Genomic DNA, 17859 nt, shown 5'->3' with positions numbered 1-17859 from the left:
TCCTTGTTACATAAAGTCTTCATTTCCCTTCTTTCCTGAAAAGTGGTTACTTGCAGATTCTGGCCTGCATAGTCACAAGCCAGGATCAGAAATATCAGAAACGTATGAAACAGCAAATGATCATGATGTTTTTAGATGTGCGCTTACCTGTTGTGTGCTCATCCATTGGACGCTAGTGTCCTAAAATAGTAACTATTTTCTTAGAATTCTTGAGGTGAGTTGACCTTAGTTGGCTTCCAGTCCCCCAACTAGCCACTCTCTCTCTCCCCCTCCTGAACAAGATGAAAAAGCTCATGGGTCAAGAGAGACAGAGAAATCATTTACCAATTACCACCACTGACCACAAGCACACAAGCAGACTTGACTTGGGAAAATTAATTTATTGCCAATCAAAATAGATTTAGATAGTGAGAAACTAAAGCAAAATTAAAACAATGCTACCCCAGCTCAACTTCGTTCTTTTGTTTCCAGCTCCTCTACTCAATTCACCAACCCAGGCAGTGCAGAGGCATGGGAATGGGAGTTGTGGTCAGTCTATAATGCTTTCTTTCTGCCACTCCTTCCTTCCTCTCCTCATTCTCCATCCTTGGTGTTTGCGTGGCTGTTTTTGACAGGTTTTTTCCTCACTCCTGTTTTACAACTGCTGATCAGTTTAACTCTTCTCCTCTCTTGTTAATACTGTAAAAGGAGATAACATGACCGGAACAAGTTTACTTATTGAATTCTGATGCAGTTCTAAGTGTTAAGAAAAATATATATTTTGATACCTGATACTTGGAACTTTCTTTCTTGGCTTTGGCTTTCAATGCTACTGTTAGACCCAGATTACCTGTAGCAAATCCACTCATCAAGAATCTGACTGGTTACACAGTAAGCTTTCTTTTGCCATCATTGATATTTTTACTATACTCCAACTTTGACTTTCAGCTTGTAACAAATGTGTTCCTTTGTTGAATCTTTTATCTGCTAGTTTCCGTGTAACTTTTTATATGCAAATAATCTTGCTGTGAGCGCAGAGACAGCTATCACCCTTACATAACCAAAGATGCATTTATTCTACTTCAGAATATTCAGAATTTTGATCATGAATGTCATTGCCTGATGCTCATTATTTATATCCTTTTGATGACAACTTGGTGATGATAATGAGCCTTCCTGCTCTAGTGGTGAGGATGCTGCCATCCATCTTCTTTGCTGTGGCCTTTCACACTTCTAAATCTGCATATTATATATTAATCATAGACAGGACATTTTAGTTCAGGTCAACTAGTAAGAATGCTTGCATTTTCTTATTAAAAATATTTTCTTATCTTTCAAAAACATTTTCTTATATTTCATTTTCTTATAAAAAACAGACAATAGGTTTTTGGAGCCAACTATTCTTTGTAGAAAACAAGTTTGTTGGTGACATAGTTACCTGGCTGCAAAGCATTTGATACTTTTGTGAAAGTTCATGACTCAATATTGCAACTGAATGAAGTTTTGTGCTATTAAATTATCAAATATACCTTAAATATTAAACAATAAACACTAGGAAGTAGATTTATAAAAAAAAAAAAAAAGATTTTGGAATTATGCTTTGAAGTATATTTTTTTAAAACTAAATGAGCTTGATACTTTCATGCACTGTCAACAGACTCCAAGATTGAAATTAATCTCTGTAAAATTTAGCCATTTAAAACTTAGACATTTAGTCATGTAAGCTCTAACTGATATAGAGCAGAAAGGCAGTTCCAGAAGCTAATTAATATAGAGAAAAGCACTCAGCAGATGGCTCATTTTCTGGAGTTATTCATCTTCAGTGACTGTAGAGAAAATTTAGACAGTCAATGTTTAGATGACTGAAATCAAATGAGATGGATCACACCCTTAGTGCCAAGACTGGGCTATGATAAAAATTTTCAGGTATTGCAGTGTGTCATAGTGAAGCTGCTGCTGGGAAACAGTCATCAAAAATGAGATCACTCGTGCATAGCTCAGAAGTAAAAAAATAAGTTATTATAATATCACTATGGAATAGAATGAAATAGAATGGACAGGGTTCTTGTGGGATTTCTTTTATTTGTTTTCCTGTATCAGTTATCTTACAGAAATCTGGCTACAACAGTAGATATTCCACAGTTAGCTCATCCATTGGGATGATATCAAAGATCTGACAATACACAACAACAGTATTAGGTTATTTACTCAAAGCTGAATTTCCCTATTACCGAATTCTAAATTTAAATATATTGTTGTTGGTTTTTTTCCTGACATTAAAACATTGGACCTTATTCTCAACAGCTCTGGTAAGAAATTTTTGATAGTTTCAGGGAAAACTGTAGCAATTATAGCAAGGTGCAGTCCTTTGAGATAAGCGTTTGTAGCTGGTAGATTACCATGAAAGTAAGGGTATTTTAGCAAAGCCCCTTCCCTCTACACTCCGTCACTTTCCATTACTGACAATCCATTGGCATGGCATGCATGGACAAAATTCCCTGCACACAGAGAGCTTAGGGATCTCATATCTGTTTGTTAAAGTAACGGTAGCATTTAATCAAAAGAAAAAATCCATCCTCCATTAATAAATAATGTATACATCTAACATTATAGTCAAGCAAGAAAATACAAATGGTTCCAGTAATCTGAGTGTGATGTTTGCCCTCTGTAAAAGTTTAGAAATACTGCTGACTTTTAAGGACATCATGTTCATGATGTTACATTTAGGGCCATATGGAGTCTTGGGCTTCCATTATGGATCTGTATACAATTTAGAGATAAAAAATGTCTCTGGAGCTTTAACCTGGCATAAAGGGCTTCAGCCAGGCAAGGGTGTATTTAACAATTGCACAGTGTTAAGCACTAAACACAGCTTCATAAGAATGAATGTATGGGTGGAAAGTAGGGGAAGGTTTGTCTGAAGAATGCCTATTTATTAAGGATTCAGATAATTAATTCACATAAACTGTTCTAGACATTTTTTTCCCTGTACCTTAGATTAAATAAAAAAAAAAGAAAAAGAAAAAGAAACCCACAGCATTTAGCATTTACAACATTTTGAATAAGGTTACATCTTAAGCTATTGACATTTTATAACACTATATGTTTGCTCTGTGGTTTAACTGAGAATGATTTTGATCTTTTGACTTTTTTTTCTAGATCTGGAACTTCTGTAACAGACTTTGGGAATTTTTATAGCTTACTAAGGATTCAGGTAAGGAATACTGAAATTTTAAACATTTTCAAATTGGAAGTCAGTAGTGACTTCCATTGATGTTAATGGAAGTTGGTTATTCACTTGAAAATCCTTTCTACACTTTTCAGCACTTAGTATACACTTTAAAAGATAGCCCTTCTTTCATGAAATTAATTTAAAGTATCTCTAAGCATCTTTGAAATTAATAGAAATTATGTAAGTGGTGTAAGTGGAGCCAGACCTTTTTATCTGAGAGGAAAAATAACAAATGTCAGTTTCTTTGCTTGTTTACCAAAAGATAGTTATTGCTATATGAGATTCCCTATGCTGCCCAAGGTTAGATAGGCATGACAACAGAAATCCACTGGCACCTTGGAGTTTAATCATGTTGTTCTACTGCATTTCCAAAGATACATATAGGCGACCAAACAAACCTCTCAGAGTGGAATTACTTAATCTCAGAACTCACCTAAATTTAGGTCACTACACTGTAGGTGCTGATAGATGATATAGTTGCCTAAGCTTCCTTGTAGTTGGAGAAGATCCACCCAGGTTTTAGCTTTATCAGTACAGGTATGTAGTGTTATATGTGCTATAAACACCAGCTACTGCTCCAGAATACTGTGAGGGTTTCATATTGTATGTCCTTTTTTGAGGATCATGAATGCCAGCCCCATGTAGAGGTATCAGATACCACAGACCACTTAGCATTGCAATAAATGGCTAATCCTACCTCTGTTCATCACAGTCAAAAGGGCTTAGGAAGCTATTCATCCTAACCTAAGGCACCTAAGTCTGGTCATCTGGATACTTAAAGTAGTTCATGTGTATGGATGACAGACATGCTAGATATCTACCTCTACTGTAGAAATCAAATATAAGAGCTAGCTAGATCCTTTTCTCTGGTGATGTTTTGGTAAACATGAATATGTAATGTCATTTGAGGTGCTGCAGTTTGTAATGGATGCTTCTGAAGGTGCATGCCCTCAGTGTGTGCCAGCCCTGTGCAGGCATCTGCAGGACAGATCTCTGTACTGGATGCCTACGTTTAAACAAATAAATCCTATACTTTGTCTTTAGAAATTAGGCACGCCACAATGGCTGCAACAATAATTTTTCTGCCTCTACTTTCTTGAGGCCACAGAGTCTTGCTCTTACTGCCGTTTCCTTTGCTCACACTGATCTGGAATCCAGCCTTGCTGAGGATAAAGTTACAGAATTTGTCTTTTATATTTTTGTCTCTGGCAACAGTCAAAAGGTTACTTCAATATATTATTTGACATAATTAGTGATGACAGTGTTAACATTAAAGAGTGGTGAATAGCATTTAATTAAATCTATGATCTGATTAAATTATCTGTGGCTGAGCACATTACTAAACTGCTCCAATATTCTTGAAACATGTCTGACATTCAAAGTGAAAGTGTAGCCCCAGCAGAAATACTAGTGCTGATAAAACTTAAATTGGTCAAATTTTACCTTCAGGTACATCACTCTTAAGCTTCACGTATGAACAATAGTGTCATGGTTTAAACCCAGCCTTAACTTCGAACCACGCAGTCACTCGCTCACTCCTCGCGTACCCCCCCCACCTCCTGGAGGGATGAGGAGGAGAGTAGAAAGAATGTAACTCCCACGGGTTGAGATAAGAACAGTTCAGTAATTAAGGTATAACACAAACCACTACTGCTACCACCAATAATAACAATGATAAGGGAAATAACAAGGGAAGAGAATACAAGCACTCACAACCCACTGACCAATACCCAGCCCAACCGAGCAGTGATCTAACCCTTCTGGATAAATGCCCCTAGTTTATATAGTGGGCAAAACGTGCTGTGGTATTGAATACCTCTTTGGCTAGTTTGGGACAGGTGTTCTGCCTCCTCCCAGCTTCCCCTCCTTCCTGGCAGAGCATGAGACTCAGAAAGTCCTTGGTCAGAGTAAACATTACTGATCAGCAACTAAAAACTTCAGTGTTATCAGCGTCGTTCCCAGGCCAAAAGTAAAAAACACAGCACTGCACCAGCTACTAAGAAGGAGAAAAAAAAAAAAGACTGCTACTGCTGAACCCAGGACACACAGTTACAGGCTTTTTGAAATTAATATATACAAGTTCACCTCCCACATATTCTTAGCACTTTTGTAATTTTTAACAGGAGGATAGTTAAACAAAATAAATCTTCTGTAAATTGAAATCCTTTCTATAGGTGAAAACACTAGCAATATCTCACTGATTTGCTTATAAGTTACTGAAAATGTATAATTCAAACATTAAACATATATGTCAGAAAGTAAAACCTTTTTCATTCACAGCACATTCAGCCCAGCAACTGATTGATCAAAATTAAAAAAATGGTCTGATAGGTGACTTCTTTGAATCTTTCCCCATTTACATTTGCCAAGGAAAACAACCTATGTGCAGCCACCTTTGGAAATACATGAAAGTGGTGATATTACTGCCTAGGTGTTTTAATGCAATATGCTAAGTGTATTTCATTGTATATCTTGAATAAAATTACTCCTTAGGCATTATTATTGTTATTACTATTCTATTGCCATTGGTATCTATGCCCCTTCCAGTGCTTTCCAACGGTAGGACTAAAAAACTTCTGGGGTGAACGCAAAATTTGAGGTTTTACACTTCACTGCATTTTAATTTTTGCAAGAGTAAAAAAAAATTAATAAAGCCACAGTACAGGTGGTGAAATATTCCTCATTTCCACCAGGAGGAAATCAGATAACACTTAGGATTACTTTGCTAACAATGCAACATTAAATGGAGTTTACCTTTGTGTATACATCTCCATCTTTTTCGATACACAAATATATAACTCTTTTCAGTTTTTATTCTAATTTACAACCTGTATAAAACTAGAACATGTAGTTATGTAATCACATATTCTTGTATTTAGTCTTATTAATTATTGCTATTCTGTTCTATACTAAAAAAAGCAAGCAGGTTTTAAGGATATAAAATTGCTCTCTTGCCCCTTTCTAATGACAGCATTGTATGAAAAGATGTCTATATGTGTATATTTTGCCATTTTTCATGACGAAAACAGCAAATATCCATATGTAACTCTTCTGCCCTCCTTTTGGCAGAATTATGCATCCCTAGATCTTTTTTTTCTTTTATGGCCCTGATAATTAAATGGACAGTCTTCTTGTTATATAGGAATCTGAAGTATTATTTTTTCTGAAGAGTTCTGTCAATTTTGCTTAGTACACTAAGCAATGGACAGTCTTCTTGTTATATAGGCATCTGAAGTACTCTTTTTTCTGATGATAAGAGATCTGTCAATTCTGCTTCGTACACAAAGTACCCATAATGACTTCAGTAACAAAGAATGGGATTAAACCTATCTGCACTAAACATCTAAATTTTAAGACCAAATGATTAGTTTTTCTAGACATTATAGACTGGAGCTTTGGAAGTGTTGAGAGGGAAGGTCTGTCCAAGCGTAGGAATATAAATCAGGAAAATGTGAAGTTAATGGGAAGGCAAATGTGATGCTGAGTGCATCCCATCCACATTTACAAAATTAGAAGTGTGTGCTCTGTCTGGGTTTCTTACCAGAATCTCTGTGAATATCCCCATCACGGAAGTGGCTTAACTTGCTGTCTCCAGAAAAGGGACTGTTTCTAGAAAGAAAGAACAGTGAGATACGCATCTTTTGTACCTAAGGCCTACAAATTCACAGTCAGAAGTCTTAAAAATTACTTTGAAAATTGCAATACGAGGATGTACTTGGCCCTATATGGGACATCACCTATGCACATTGACTGAAATATTTGCTTCCCTTGGACTTTTTGAGCAACCCCATGATCATTTATTATATGCCAAAATATTTCAATACTTTCCCTCATAGTAGCAGCAAGTGACAGCATTCTGTGTGCTTCTGTGTTGCAGCACTTTTATGCTATTCAGTTCTAAGAAAGGTAAGCATCCTTTATGTACATTAAAAAAAAATTCAATTAAGCATTGCGTCCTATTTTTCAGCACAAGTATTACCTTCCAGCAATAAGAAATCAATCGCTTTATAGCTAGGAAAATACCCAAGGTAATTCAAGTCATTCATACTGTTGTGATCCTTGTCCCTGTGATACAAAATGTACTGGCTCTGCAGTTATTCTGTAATGATGATAAAAGATAAAGAATTTCCCTTTACAATATTTCTAATATTTATGAAATCACATCTTGGGTTTATTCAAGGCTTTTTTTTCTAATCTAACAAAGAGTCCATTGTGAATTTGGATAAGAGAGATGTCAATTTAATATATGTGAATTAATGTATGGGTCATCTTAGTGAAAGTCAGAAAAATGTCTTGGTTCTTTCATATCTGGGAAGCAAAAGCCAGTTGTAAATGAATTTGGTCCAAGTATATTCTGAGAGAATGTAATCCATGCCTAAATCCCATGACTGCAGTAAAAAGGTAAAAACTAATGTGATCAGCCCCAATCATTTTAAGAAAAAGAGTCTTAACTACTAAAACCAATTTTTAAGGCTTAATAATAAAAAATATTACATGCTTCCGCAAATTCATCTGGACTGTTATGAAATGTCATGTTTCTCCTTGAGCTAATAACCCTTTTTGTTTTGTCAATCCAACTTCTTTCTATTTCCTTCTGAATTGGGTTCCCAGGTTTCTGAATTGGCTTCCCAGGTTTCTGAATTCTCCCTTTTATACTCTGAAGTTCTGGCTGCATCTGAAAGGTCTGCCATCTCTTGTGGCAGGGAATAACACTGAAGTTATGAGCTGATAGCAACAAAATACCCAGTTCTCTCTTGTAGTTTCTTATTGGAGAGAAAGTCAAACTGATTTTCAGGACGAGGATGGTCACTCAGTCACTGCCTGCAAAAAAGTTAGGAGACAGGAAAATTTGATGATTTGGCAATAAAACCTGTAATGTGGGCTAAATGATGCAGATGTAAAAAAGAATATATGAGAAGTGTTGCATATGATATACAAAAAAGCCACAAAAAAAGCACTATGGAGACTGAGATACATGCAGAAGTGTAGCAAGGAGCTCAGGCATGTCACAAAGGTAAAACAGAGTAAGGAGAAACATCCAGGGTAAAAGAAGTCAAAATAAAGGGATGGAGACAGGCCACACCTTCAAGGAGAACTAGAGAGAGATGGTATTAGAAAAGATATCTGATGATTCACCCAAGGAATAAATGGAAATGTGTTCCACGTACTTAAGATGGAGAGAAATAGTATAAGTTCTCTCCATTCAAATATTAGGGTGGTTGCACTGCACACATACACATGTAAATATATATATATTCATTTATACTATAGTTTAATCTATATTTTGCAGCTATGATAATAATGAAAAGTTCTTGGTTTCAAGAACCTTTGAATCTGCAAGATATAGCTTTGCAGTACTGAGGGAAGATAAGGAAGTCAGGAAAACAAAGAAGTCCAGAAAAAAATATTTTTTCATGTCATCATTCAGTGCAAAAATCTTGGCAGATTTCTGAAGGTCTGGCTCCTGACACCTGAACATTTCAAAGAGCAACAGTGGAAATATGAAGAACAGATGCTAAGTAGCTATGTCATAGATCTGATATTGCTGCATGACAACCTTTCACAATTCCAAGATGATCATTCCTGCATCTCTTTCAGACAGAATTCCAGTTTAAAAAAAAAAAAAAAGGATGGAAAAGAAAACCAGAATCACTGCACCATGCTTTTTGTTGACCTATGAATTAGGGTTTGTAATTGTTACTCTGCAAGCCTGATATGAGTGCTGTTTAATAGGGTGCGAAGATCACTCCTAATACCTACACATACAGTAAATACACAGAAATAGACTACATGACCTCTTTCCAATTCAAGCTGAAAACAGCTTCTGTTGACTTTAGTGGAATTCAGCCCATCTACTTAAGTCCATCTTGGGTAGTTCATCAGAGTGTAAAGCATAATATTATTTAAATATCCCATCATGACAAAAAACTTTACTGACATAACTGATAAAGGACTATCCATCATAGCTGTATATAACATAAGGATTACCTAAGACCAATGGCATTTGATGATCCTGATTAGTGCGAAAAGTAATAAGGGGATCCTTTCAGTGATATGAAAAGACTTAAGATTGAAATGGGGGTATTTGAAGAAGAATTGTTATACACCCTAAAGAAATTTAAACAATTTTTGTAATGGTTATAGCACATCAGTGATATTTTCCTGATTTGGAAAAATGATTGTAACTCTCTGGAAAGGTTTATTATGGAGCTGAATAATTTATACCTCACCATTATGTTTGATGGAAAGCATAGTCAGAAGATTGCTAACTATCTTGATGTAAGTCAGACACTGATTTGATCACAGTGACAACAGAGCACATTTTGGTTTTATGTGGTTGAGATAGAAATAGTTATTAAAGATTTTTTTAACAAAAGCTTTCAAAATAAGAGAAAAATATATTAAGACATTTACATTAACACAAGATATGACCCTACTCATCAACGAAGGGGTTCTTTTTTTATAACGTCATGGTCAAACCAACTCTGCCCTAGCATAGTGGCAATATAAATGTAAAATAATATGACTAATAGAAGCAGTCTTTTTACACCACAAGGATTTGGTAACTTCATTCCACAGATTTTACGGCAGGAAACCAGGGCAACACAAAAATGAAGAAAGATACTCTGGAATAATGTACTTATCACAGCCAGATCTACTGGCCCTGTACTACTAGGGAAACCTGTGGAAACCAGTAATGAGCAGCATCTTTCAAGAGTCAGTACTGGCACCAATACAATTCAATATCTTAACCAACAACATAGACAGTGGGATTGAGTGCACCCTCAGCAAAACTGTAGGTAACACTAAGCTGAGCGGTGCAGTTGATTTGCTAGAGGGAAGGATTGCCACCCAGAGAGATATTGACAGGCTTGAAAAGATGGCCCATGTGAACCTCATGAAAAACAAGGACAAGTGAATGTCCAAAACCTGGGTTGTGGTAATCCCTAGTATCAGTAGAGACTGGGTGATGAATAGATTGAAAGTAACCCTGCAGAGAAGGACTTGGAAGTACTGATGGACAAAAAAATTAAATTTGACCCAGCAATGTGTGCTTGCAGCCAAGAAAGCCAGCCGTATGCTGGGCTGCATCCAAAGGAGCATGGCCATCAGACTGAGGGAGGTGATTCTGATTCTGCTGTTTTACTCTGTTCTGGTGAGACCTCACCTGCAGTACTGTATCCAGCTCTGGAGTCTCCAGTACAAGAAATAATTTGATCTACTGGAAGAGTTGGATGGAGCACCTCCTCTGTGAGACAGGCTGAGAGAGATGGGGTTGTTCAGCCTGGAGAAGGCTCTAGGAAGACCTTATTTTTACCAGTAGCCTTCTGATATTTAAAAGGTGTTTATAAGAAAAATTGAGAGATACTCTTTACCAAGGCCTGTAGTGAGAGGACAAGGGACAAAGGTTTTAAACTGAAAAACAGAAGGTTTAGATTGAACATAAGGAAGACATTTTTTATGGTGAGAATGGTGAGACACTGGAACAGATTGCCCAGAGAATTTGTGGATGCTCCATTCCTCAAACTATTCAATGTCAGGTTGGATGGGACTTTGAGCAACCCGGTCTAGTGGAAGATGTCCTTGCTTATGGCAGGGTAGTGGAACTAGATGATCTTTAAAGGTTCTTTCTAATCCAAACCATTCTTTCATTCTATGATTCTATGATCTCTTTGTCTGAACAGCCCCCTGTGGAGTCCTTGATAGAACATATCTGTCTTTATATATCATTTCCAAGAAAGTCCTTATCAGAATGTTGTCCCCTTGGTGTACTGTTCACACTGGGAACCCCAGTTTGAAGCTTCTTGGGCTATTGTGGGGGCATATCTGCTACATTGTTCAATGACCAATAGGCAAGACCATATAAAACATAAAGAGATTTGTGCACAGAGGTCAGCAACTGGTTTGTTAGACATCCTCACTTTATTATCATCTGTTAATAGGCCTAAATACCAAATCAAAAATATATTTGCTGAAAGGCCAGTAGTTGCTTTTAAAAGGAATGAAAGATACTGAAGATCACTTGGTACATTGCAATAATGGTAAATATATCAATAAAAGTAATTTCCTAAGTAGCTCTGTGCTAAAGTGCTTTCTTCTAACCACAAGCAATTTATAATATGATATTTAGACAAAATTCACTTATCCACTCCCTGGTTGGAGTCTTCAGGTAAAAGAAAGATATCCCATCTTAGGGACTGTTACACATTTATTGGAGCATCCCTGTGTTATTCTTTATGTTATGCTTTATGCTGCCATGCCTGAAAAAATATGAGTTTCTCAGCATGAAAATTCACCTGGAAGGAATGACGCATCTCCTGGAACAAAATATTCATCTGAAAGGTAAATCTGACTTAATATAGATAGACAGAGTGTTTACCATAGCCTAGCAGCAGACACATGGGCAACAGCTACATAAAGAAGCCTTCAGAAAAGTCCTGGGGCCTCCCCCACCACACTGACGTTCTGTAGAAGGATCTTCAGAGTTTACTATGAGCAACATGGCAGCTATTCACAGGAAGAAAATATAAGCATATCCATTGCTTGGGATGCAGTACAGGGTGCAATACAGGATTTGTACCTCCACAATACATTTGCTTTCATAGACTATGATTCCCACAGAGGTATTTGAGATTGCATGAGCTGCCTGAGTGCCAGCTAAAGCTGCAGATGGTTTCAGATCTCCTACAGACTATGTCATATCTAGCAAATGCACACAGATATCTTGGATAACTTACAGCATCTGAAAATCCACTAGATTTTTCCAGAAAAATCTCCACCGAATGAAGCTCACGGTGAAGACACTCAGCAAAAAGGATGATTTCAGGCCTTATATTCAGAGGCACAGATGTCTTTCCTGTAAGGCACCCGATATTACCTGCCACAAGGACCAGCTGGGATTTGTAAGCAGGCTGCTCCTCTGTGGATGTCTGACACTGTTTCTCAATATGATGCGAGATTCAGAGTGCACTTGGGAGAGCTCTATCTAACACAATGTTGAAGCAGCCTTTACATGTGTACTAGTTGTGGCTGGAACAGAGATAATTTACCTCCTAGCATCTTGTATAGTGCCATGTTTTGGCTTGCTGACCTAACAATGCTAATAACACACTAATCTTTTAAGTGTTGCTGAACAGTGTCTTCAAGTGCCAAAGTCTTCTCTGTTTTCCACTCTGTCCCCCCAGTGAATAGATTGGGTATGTTCAAGAGGTTCGGAGGGGACACTACAGGACACATGATCCAAACTAACTGAAGAGATATCCCATGCCATACACTGTCATGTTCAGCAATAAAAAGAGGGAGGTAAGTTAGGTATCTTTTGTGTGGGAAATTGCTGGGCATGAGTCTGATACTTAGAAGGTGATAAGAGAGTGATTGCCTTTGTGTGACTTGTTTTGCTTTCTCTTTTTCTTCTTCCACTTCTCTTTTATTTATTAAACTATTTTTATCTTGCCTTATGAGTTTTACCCTTCCTTTTCTCTTTGTTTTTCCTACTGGTGGTAGGTGGTGGGGGAAACAAGTGAGCAGCTGTATGGTGCTTAAGTGCCTACCAGAATTTACCCACAGCAACATGGCATAACCAAAAATATTATTGTATCCAGTCTTCTACCAGGCTGTCAGTGGTGTCTGGATATGCATTCCTCATGCTTAAGACAGAGAGGAAGATCAGGAAATCTAATGATACTCATTGGCAAACAGTTAACAAATGCACCAGTTATGTGCTTGAGGCCACACTGAAAAATCATCACACTGTCTCTAGTCCAAATTAATCTTTGTTTACTGGCATTTACCTTTAACTACAGCACTGAACATGTTGTAAATTGCTTCACAACAGAGGGGTGCACATTAAAAGACAGAATATGTTGTGTCCAGGTTCTCTTGGTTTGCACTCAATTAAGGCTCCAAGAGACTTCAACTGGAGTCTGTTAAAGGGTATGGTGTCCTCAGTTTGGTTTTGTTCCATTCCTGGAGGCCTGCTTTTCCAAAGTGCCACTTAAACTGCCTTTCAGCAAAGGAAAAGCTGGATGGATAAACAGCACAGATGTGGTTGCAGATGCTTCAGTCGAAGCCATCAAACCCCTTTGATCTTAAAGGATGTGAGCAGTGGTGAATTATCTACAAAGCCTGGGTATTTCAAAAAGACCACCAGAAGTTATTGAGTCTATAATAAAAATCTCGTGTTCAGTATGTTCCATTCCAACAATCCTGCAGTTCATTTCTGTCTTTTTTATTGGAAAATTTATTTTCTTATTATTTAATGTGAGGCTTCTGAAATTATTACTCATCTCTAATTCATTAAAAATGACAGAAATCGATTTATTTCACAGATATGACCAAGGGCCAGATTCTGCAATAAGCTGTATAACCTGTGAAATTTTATTGAGGTCTCTAGAATTATTTAGACTGTAGATTACTGAATCATGTGGCAATCATGTGGCACAGAAACTGTAGAAGGGAACAGAAAATGAGATGTAGGTGGGTTTCACATGTCTCTGTACAATATCATGAAATCTCAAACTCATTTTCTATGTAACATTTGATTGTAACATTGTGGACTTTGGCTCTACTGAATCACATCTAGGTTACTGTAGATACGGGCTTCATGCCAGGCAAGGCTTTTGGTTGCAAATCCCAGGTGGAGAGAGGTGATTCCCAAATACCTTTCTGCCCAGAGAAAGCCCTGTTTGCAGCATTTCCCCTTTTAGCTAACTTGGTGCTACTGTCTCCCAACACAGGGACTTACACAGTGCCAGCTCAGAGCAGTTGTAATTCTGGATCCTATCAGAAGAGGGTAAGATCCTGTAGTATACCTAATTATCCCCATGTCTTGTGTAAGGCAGCTGGGTACCTCATACAGTAATCCAGGTTTCCATTTGAGGCCAGATTTTGAGAAATAATGTGTTGCAACATCTAGCTGTGTGATACCAATCCCTCAGCCTGAAAGCAGCAGTGTTTAATATCACTTCCAGTGTAATGAGGCAGCCCATTCTGTTCCTTTCTTCTCTTGAAATGCATTTTCAATATAATGAAGCTTCCTATTCAGCAGAGTAAGTAGAGACTGATCCAATAGATAAATTCTTGTGAGACCCAAACTGCTGTTACTGACAAATATTGAAGGGCAATAGAAAATATCCTTGGGCACCTCTAATAAAGGAAGCATTTTTTTTTTTATTTTTTTTTTTCTTTTTTATTTTATGTTGAGAGGATTCAGAGTTTATTTATGTGCTAACACCCTGAGTGGAAGGGAAGAGCATACAACAAAGTCAGTTTGACAGGGGCAGCTAGCCCATGAAGAAAACATGACTGTTCCTTAAACAGACAGCACCTTATTAGCCATTTATTTTACTATTTTTGTTTATGATGCCAGTGGAGCAGTTCTTCCCAATACATATTTTTCATGTCATCCATTTGGCAGGTAATACGGTTTCTGAGGGTGGCTAATATGCAGTTGATTAATCAAGAGTTGCCACTGAAAAAAACCTTCTCTTTGGTATGACTTGGCAACTAACCTCTTGGAGGAAAGAAAAGTGTGGCTTGGATATAAAATTCACCAACTGAAAAATGTTGTGCAATTGTCTTGACAGAATTATATAAAGCTAATCCCTCCAGCAAGAGTTGCTTTTCTTGCTGTTCCCCATTCCTATCTCTTTCTCTTTCTAAAAGCTGTTTTTCCTATTTTTTATTCTTTTTTACCTCTGTACCCAGAGGCTGCACCAACACTGAGGGCTTTTGCATTAACAAGGGAAAAACAAATCCTAGAATGTCCAAATAAGACAGGGTACTTTGATGAACAATTGTGTTGAAAATTCAGGTGAATGTTTATCATTTGAAAAAAAGACAGAGAAGAGCAGACAAAAATATTTTTATTATATTCCTTTTTTTAGTATTTTCTTTTTCTTCTTTTATTTTATCTTTATATTCTTCTCTTTATTTCCCTGAAACTTCCTTTCTTCCAGTTATTAATTAGAAACAGTTTTGAAGCTGAAGATGGAGTGCCATATTTAACCAGCCCTTCAAACAAATCCAGTTCCACCAAAGTATTTAGACCTCTTCATTTATTTTTTTTTAATACATACAAACTCAATGGAAGAAATCAAATAAAAGTTTATGATCTCCTTATTAAGACTTGTTGCACATTGCTTATAGTACTAGAGGCTGTAATAAGACATTTATTCTTCCTTTCTTTTCTCCTCTTGAGTTTTGGAAAGGAATGCAATATTTCAGAACTGACCACATGTCCATCTTTTAAGACATATTATACATGAGACTATTATTACAATGTCTTAGAATCTCATAATATTTAATAAATTCAAGATTATAGCAGTGATTTAGAGTCATAATTGTTCCTAGCACTCCAGTTTCCTATATTAAGTCATCCCAAATTCTGTTAAGAGCTTCCAATTAAAATTTGCTTAAGAGAATTGATAAACAAAATGCCTCTTCTTTCACAGTATTAATAATAAGAAAAAATACTATTTTGGGGATATATTAATAGAGTTGTATTCTAAGTGGTAAATTCTCCAGCTCTCAACCTGAAGTCCACAGTTTTATGTGATTACTCCTTTTCATACACTAGTTTCATCATGTTAGGAAAAAACTTCTTACAATAGTGAGCATAGGAACAGTGGCTTTCAGGCAGATTTTTGAGCCCAAGGTTTAAATATGCTTGAGGACAGGGAATTTAAAAAAATATTTTAAGCCTGAGAATTTTAAGAATGGCCAGCAGATCTGGTTAGATAGAGGTGTGATGAAGCCACAGTAATAGCATATGAAGAGATATGTGAACCTGGGAAATTCTGAATAAACGTGCAAATATAATTGAATGAACTAGAGTGATGAACCTCCATGGCCAGCAAGTTGAAGGAGGTGGTCCTCCCCCTCCACTCTGCTCCCATAAGACCTCACTTGGAGTATTTTGTGCAGTTCTGTTGTTTTCAACATAAAAAGGACATGGAACTGTTGGAACAAGTCCAGAGGAGGGCCACGAGGATGATCAGGGGACTGGAGCACCTCTCGTATGAAGACAGGCTGAGAAAGTTGGGGCTGTTCAGCCTGGAGAAGAGAAGGCTGCATGGAGACCTCATAGGTCTGAAGGGGGCCTATAGGAATGCTGGGGAGGGATTCTTCATTAGGGACTGTAGCAATGGGACAAGGGTTAATGGATTAAAGCTTAAACAGGGGAAGTTTAGATTGGATATAAGGAAGAAGTTCTTTCCTGTAAGGGTTGTGAGACACTGGAATAGGTTGCCCAGGGAAGCTGTGAATGCTCCATCCCCGGCAGTATTCAAGGCTGGGCTGGACAGAGCCTTGGGTGACATGGCAGGGGGGTTCAAGATAGATGGTCTTAAGATCCTTTCCAACCTTAACTTTTCTGCGATTCTATCATTCTAAAAGGAACCTTACCAATTTGTGTGGGTAGATGCTGATGAATTTTTGGTTCAATGACAAAAAAAAACAGGGAAAAAAATGAGTATGATAAGATGAAAGATTGACTAAGGATTAGAGATTCTAAGGGTATATAATTTTTTTTTTTGTCTCTATGCATTTGCTACAGGAGATTTCAACTTTTCCTTATAAAAGGGAATATTCTGGGAGAATGTACTTCTGTTTCTATACATTTTGCTTCCAAACTAGTCCCCTTTAATTGATCACCACAGGTTCTTACAAAGTAAAAGTAACTAAATTTTAACAACCTTGGGCTATTTGAACCTTTTCACATAAAGTAAGAATTTCACAAACATTGATTCAACCTCTGATTTGAGCTTAGTTAAACAGTTACTTGATCCTCTTAGTAAATTCACTCTGGTCAACCTGAAGAACATCTCAATTAAACATCTTCCTCCCCAGAGAGCATTTGCAGTGCTCCCTAGTATTCTTTATCCAGTCCTAACCTCTCTTTCTATTATGATTCTATTCACATCTTTTAGATGCTGCCTATCTGGCACTTTTGGATAAAGTATGCTATTCACAGCAAAGTGGCTGGCAGCTGTGGGCTCCAGTTATTTTTACTCTTGACTCGGAGCACAAAGCACTTCAGAAGAAAAGCGTTACAATAGTATAGCTTGTATATATGTGATATTGATCATCTTCCCAGCTAGGCAAAGCAAAGAGTATGGGCATTGTTTGTGAGATACATAGACCTGTACAATCTTGGCGCAAAGGTGTTTTCTTCAGTACATTCGGGTAAGTTAGCAGCCAGGAGTTGATTGATTTTTTTCTTCCCTTTATTTCAGGTGGAGTTGAGTAGCATTAAGAACCAGAAACAAGTGTAAAGCCTATTCTCCTGGGTCAGCTTCATCCTCAAAATGGTAGAATTATCAGGGCAATTGTATATGTTGAGCATTCAGAAGTTTCCCTTATAATTGTGCACAAGTAGTGGTGAGGATGAGGGGGAAATGAGCTTTTGTGCAGTTCCCAGCTTCCCTTTGGTTCACATGCAAAGGCAAGCAAAGAGAGCCATGGCCTGCTGTCAACAGGAAATTCTATAAGCCTACAGATATATCACCCTAGTGATGGGCAAGCGAAACTGGAAGCTTTTGTTAGGCCTCTTAGGAGTAGTTCTCACTGGGGGTTTGTCCAACCGACAGGGAATTTTTAACATGGAGATATTTAGATCACTCATGCTTCTTAACAGATGAGTTGCGTAG

Source organism: Neopsephotus bourkii, unplaced genomic scaffold, assembly GCF_033783945.1.
Source record: "Neopsephotus bourkii isolate Nb327-2 ecotype Australia unplaced genomic scaffold, CSIRO-AGI_Nbou_v1 NB_1394, whole genome shotgun sequence".
Taxonomy (NCBI): domain Eukaryota; kingdom Metazoa; phylum Chordata; class Aves; order Psittaciformes; family Psittacidae; genus Neopsephotus; species Neopsephotus bourkii.
This window is presented reverse-complemented; position numbering follows the sequence as displayed.